The sequence below is a fragment of the Squalius cephalus genome (assembly GCF_949319135.1).
Source record: "Squalius cephalus genome assembly, chromosome: 7".
NCBI classification, from domain to species: Eukaryota; Metazoa; Chordata; class Actinopteri; order Cypriniformes; family Leuciscidae; genus Squalius; species Squalius cephalus.
Window position 1 is genome coordinate 44,743,670 of NC_137128.1, and position 6,222 is coordinate 44,749,891.

Here is a 6,222-nt window from a genome sequence, read left to right on the forward strand (position 1 = left end):
AGCTCAAAGCTTCCTGTTATTCGCTCCATTTTAAATCTTAATAAAGCCTCAAGTCAGTGAACGAAACCAGTTGAGTCATCTTCCAGGCCCTGTAAGAGTGTGCGGTGGACTCTGCAGCTGTTTTGCAATCATACACTTTCTCTGCCGCTTCCTCTAAGGAGCACTTCTGAAAGTACATGTATGAGCGAAACACAGCCAACGTTAAACCGCACAGCATGCCGCCGAACACCCATCCATCACCTACAAGCACATTACACTCTTGCACAGGGTTTTACAGCCTGATGCCTTTTAAGAATCACGGCCAAGTCAAGGATCATTAGCTCTATTGCCCATTAAGGCTTAATAATGTGATCAAAAGTAAGTATTAAAAGTCCTATGCTATTTTATATTCAGGCAAGTCAACTCAAAAACAGTCAAAATGTGTCTTGATGAAAAGAGGGTTCTTTGCTAAATCTGCACTAAAACCAATGAATTGAATGCACTGAAGTGCATTGAAACACGCAGCATTATTTTGTCAAATGGGTTTTTTATTCAAACAACAAATAGCCTTGAAATAATTACAGGTTCCAGGATTAATTTTCTTATACAAAAAAAAAAAAAGAAAAAAGAAAAATAAAGAAAAAAGAAAAACCACCACCCCATCCCCCGCCTGTTAATATATAATCCGGTGACATTAATACACAGCACTTACAGTTGAAACCAGAAATTTACATACACTTCAGAAAAAAACACAAAAACTTTTATTTCTTTACTGTCATACATTAAATCAGAGTCAACTTTTTCTGTTTTAGATCAACAAATATTAACATATTTTTTGCATTTGTTAAATGTCAGAATCGAGCGAGGGAGAATTTTCATATATTTTTTTTTATCACTTTTATCAAAGTCAGAAGTATACATACACTAAGTTTATTGTGTCTTTAAACAAAAAGAAAACTCCAGATGATTCCATTCTGAGCTTAAGAAGCTTCTGATAGGTTAATTGATTTCATTTGAGTTCATTGGTGGCACACCTGTGGATGCATATAAAGGCACACCTCAAACACAGAGCCTCTTTCTTTGACATCATGGGAAAATCAAGAGAAATCAACCAAGACATCAGGAAAAGAATTGTGGACCTCCACAAGTGTGGCTCATCCTTAGGTGCAATTTCCAGATGCCTGAAGGTCCCACGTTCATCTGTTCAGACAATAATACGCAAGTATAATAAACATGGGAATGTACAACCATCATTCCGCTCAGGAAGGAGACGGATTCTGAGTCCCAGAGAGGAATGTTTTTTGGTGCGAAATGTGCGAATCAATCCCAGGACAACAGCAAAAGACCTTGTGAAGATGCTAGCTGAAACTGGTAAGACAGTGTCATTATCCACAGTAAAACGAGTCCTGTACCACCATGAGCTAAAAGGTTACTCTGGGAGAAGAAAGCCATTACTTCAAAACCACCATAAAAAAGCCAGACTACAGTTTGCAACTGCACATGGGGACAAAAATCTTAATCTCTGGAGACATGTCCTGTGGTCTGACGAAACAAAAATTGAACTGTTCGGCCATAATGATAAACGGTATATTTGGAGGAAAAAGGGTGAAGCTTTGAAGCCTCAGAACACCATCCCAACTGTGAAGTATGGGGGCGGTAGTATAATGTTGTGGGGCTGCTTTGCTGCAGAAGGGACTGGTGCACTTCACAAAATAGATGGCATCATGAGAAAAGAAAATTTTGTGGATATATTGAAGCAACATCTGAAGACATCAGCCAGGAAGTTAAAGCTTGGGCGCAAATGGGTCTTCCAAATGGACAATGACTCCAAGCATACCTCCAAATTAGTTACAAAGTGGCTTAAGGACAACAAAGTCAAGGTATTGGAGTGGCCATCACAAAGCCCTGATCTCAATCCCATAGAAAATTTGTGGGCGGCACTGAAAAGGCGAGTGCGAGCAAGAAGGCCTACAAACCTGACCCAGTTACACCAGTTCTGTCAAGAGGAGGGGGCCAAAATTCCAGCAAACTATTGTAGAAAGCTTGTGGAAGGATACCCAAAACGTTTGGCCCAAGTGAAACAGTTTCAGGGCAATTCTACCAAATACTAAGGAAGTGTATGTATACTTCTGACTTTGATGAAAGTGATAAAAAAAATATATAAAAATTCTCCCTCGCTCGATTCTGACATTTAACAAAAGCAAAAAATATGTTAATATTTATTGATCTAAAACAGAAAAAGTTGACTCTGATTTAATGTATGACAGTAAAGAAATAAAAGTTTTTGTGTTTTTTTCTGAAGTGTATGTAAATATCTGGTTTCAACTGTAAGTCAGCCTACAATACATTGCATTAAGGAGTAACATTCCTATTGAGGTAGCAGATGAAAGGGTCCCAAATCTTGTGGAATTGTCCAATGTTGCCTTTCCAAAGGTATCTAGTTCGTTCCAGGTGTAGAGTAGACATCAGTTCCTCAAGCCATGATTTAGCATCAGGAGGGTTAAACCTTTTTCCAAAAGAGTAGTAACTGTTTCTTGGCTGTTATCAGACAATATGTGAGAAATTTCTGTTCAACGAATATATATGGTTAGAATGTCTGTCCTAATATAATGAGCACTGGGTCTGGTTCCAAGTTTACATTAAGTACATCTGAAAGCATTTTAAAAACCTCACACCAGAATCCCTGTATTTTATGGCAGAAAATAAAACTATGGGCTAAATCAGCATCCTCTGATTTGCACTTATCTGAAACGCGCAGCATTATTTAATGTGTTGATGTAATATCGACTGAAACAGTAAGACAGGGGCGGGGCATATCGAACAGCCCCTCCCCTTTTTTTAAACAGCCAATAGCGTTTCGTTTACATCACAGCTCGGCCAGAGCTGTTGAGTTCAGTAAAGCCGCAGTTTCCTCCTAATCTCTAACCGTTTCTCCTTCTGATCTCCTTTATATCGTTTTAAAATACATTATTATGTGCAGAATTCAAATGGGTCTGATATGTTTTCTGGTATACGACAACTCGATCACATGATCCGCTCTGTGTGTCGTGGCTCTGGATCGAAGCCGCGACGGTTCACGAGACACTAACGTGAAACCAGACTTCATTCACTCCAATGGAAAGCATATTTACACTGTCTGAATCGTTCCCTATCCCCTATATAGTGCACTTTCACCATGTAGAAAACAGTAAATGTGTGAACAAGTGACCGATTTCAACCGCAGCAACAGCGTCTATTTATAATGTAGGGGGCGGAGCTACAGATTCTAGAGAGCATTTGATTGGACAGAAAATCTGATGAGAAGCTGAAGAGTGTTGTCATCAAAATCATTGATCCGTATTGGCGGAAGTGAGAGACTGTAAGTTTTGAATGCTTATATCTTCTAAATGCGAATTTTATCATTGTTTTGAAGCACACTCGCTTATAGATAACAGTAAGGCTACATTCATATTCATACGAAAAGCAAAAAAACATCAGTTTTGATTTCATGAGGACTACATTAGTTGACAAGAACTAACAATAAACAGTAATTCTAAAGAATGAATTAATCTTAGTTAATATTCATTTCAACATACGTATACTAATACATTATTAAGATTAAACATTGTATCTATTCACATTTTTAATGGACCTGAACTAAGATGAAATAACAATGAACTTAACTGATGTTAACAAAGATGAATAAATGCTGTAGCAAATGTATTTCTCGTTGGTTAATGTATTAACTAATGGGACCTAATTGTAACCATATTTGCTTTGTCAAACATACTCAGATACTCTTCGAAAAATCACCTTTATTTTTAACATTTTTAACTTTAAGCAGCTGTTGGTCGTTAAATCAGTTTAAGTCACACATGTAAACTTCATATGGAGAAATATAAAATCTCAGCTCATGTTATGAGTCACATGAGAAGATATTGAGGGCGTGTAAACGGTTAGTTCTCACTATTCCTCATGAACTCAAATGGACCCTGCGTCTCATTCACACACAAAGAGGCCCGTTGCTCAGCCCAGCTCTGAAAAGAACATTCAACTGAAGAAAAATCACATGAAGTGCTCCGACAGGTTAAGATTATGCTTAATTTAGGTGTAAACAACAAGAAACAAAGCACTCGCATCTTTTGTCCTGGACAAAGCTGGAAAGCACTTCTTGAAAATCACAAGGACCAATCACATCGTCCGACTGCAATGGAGTCAAGAGTGCAAACGACTGCATTGATCCATCAGCAAACTAAAAAGATTTAAGCACAGCAAATTAAACTTACTAAGTTATCCTATTAAAAATATATATACTGACTTGAGGTAAGAAAACCAATTGGGTGAGAAAAATAATCTTGTTTTCCCTTTAAATTAAGCTTTTTGAATACATTTTTCTGACCTCTTTGGCAGATGTTTTTCACACAAACACTTCATTTTGATACATTTTTCAGAAAACAAGGGGTATTTAATGGCCTTTCAATAAAACTTGGCTGCCTATACAGTAGAAAGGCAAACATTTGTATTAAATTGGTGCTACCTGACAAGAGAAATCGGAGAAAAAAGGCAGCCGTCTTTCCTTTTTCCTTTTGAAGGAAAACTTCAACACCCATAATGCACTGGGCATGTTGCCGTCCAAGGCCACGCCCACCAGTCTGCTATAGATACGCTTACCAGAGTCAAATACCACCTTTGCTATAGTAGGAAATACTTCTTAGCAAACTTTATGGTGTCAACTGTATTGTTCCCGGGTGCAAGAATTCAAAGAGTAAACGTTTAGCGGGAGCGAGTTACTTTCGGTTTCCGGCACATTGTAGACAGCGGCTAAAGGCTGCGAAGAATTGTAAATACAGAGAGAACGTGGTGACGGAAAATAAAAATAAAAACCTTTGTGTGTTTAGTTAACATTTCAGACTGGATGACCATAGTGGTTTAGGCCAAACGGAAGAGAAGAACTGTTGAACATTGATAAACCTACTCTTGTAAAACATTGTTCATTTGCATATACTACCAAAATTGTAACAATACAAAGTGTGTTGAAAATTACACTTTAATATCTTAAGTCATTTTGATGTCAATGTGTCTTGATTTAAGAATGTTCTGATATTTGTATTGTAAAACAAAACATTCATTATTTTGCAGTTAACATCATTTTGTTTACATGATGTTTCATCCGTTCTTGGCACAGAGAATGATGGGAAATGTAGTTTTGTTGCCTCATAAAAAGGATTGTTCAACAAGCTTGATAAATATTCTTCATTAGCAGTACATAAAATATGTTGGAACTAAACTGTCATCAACATTCGCAATAAAAACATACTTAAGACCAATAACAATTTGGTTCCACCCGATCAGATCTTATCATCCTCACACAACAGGTGCACGATATTTCCTTCTTTTTCTCTTTCTGACTACAAAAGGTTTCAAAACTGGTCATGCTAAAGAGTCTGATGTATAAATATCAGAAATATCTCACAATTAAGGATAGAAAAGCAGAGCAGCCTGAGGGAATCTTCTCCACGCTCCACGTCCGCCTGAAAGGAAAACACACCTGAAAGAAAACATGCTTGAATTTCTCCTGGAAAAAGTGAAAGTGTAAACACTGACAGATGGAGGAGGTTAAGAGGAAAGACACGTGTGTAGGAAAACCAACGCAACACACACCACACAACTGTTCATGCATGTGCCTTAGGAGGGATTTCAGCATCATGTGTGTGTGTGTAGGCATGACGTACAGCAGATGTGTGTGGAGTCAATCCCAGGATGCATTTCAATGGGCCGCTTTGGCTTCAACGTTGCAGATTTGCATGACAGCTCTCTGTTAGTTTCACATCTGACTAACAGCATGAATCTAGTCCACGCTATAGCTTATTCTTTCCAAGAACTGGCCATTTATGAAGAAACCGCATTAGCAGTGGTTGCTCATTACCGGGATACACCATTCGTGTCCGTCCCAAAAGGTCAAAATCCGCCTGTAAACACATTAAAGTGAATGACGGATGCATCCAAGAGAGGAAAAAGTCAGTCTGATTTTTTACCAGATTTGGTTGGTCATAAATGTCAGACAAATCTGCATATATCAGATTATATAAAGTTTAAATGCAAAATTAAAAGTAAACATGCACAGGCTCTAATGACTTGTGATCAAACACAATGCATTGAGTAAAGAAAGCCATAAACTAATCTATATCAACCTGGTATCTTGCAAACTCACAGTTTCCAGGCAGAACAATTAAAGAGTTTGCCAGATGAGGAAAGTGCTTTGCA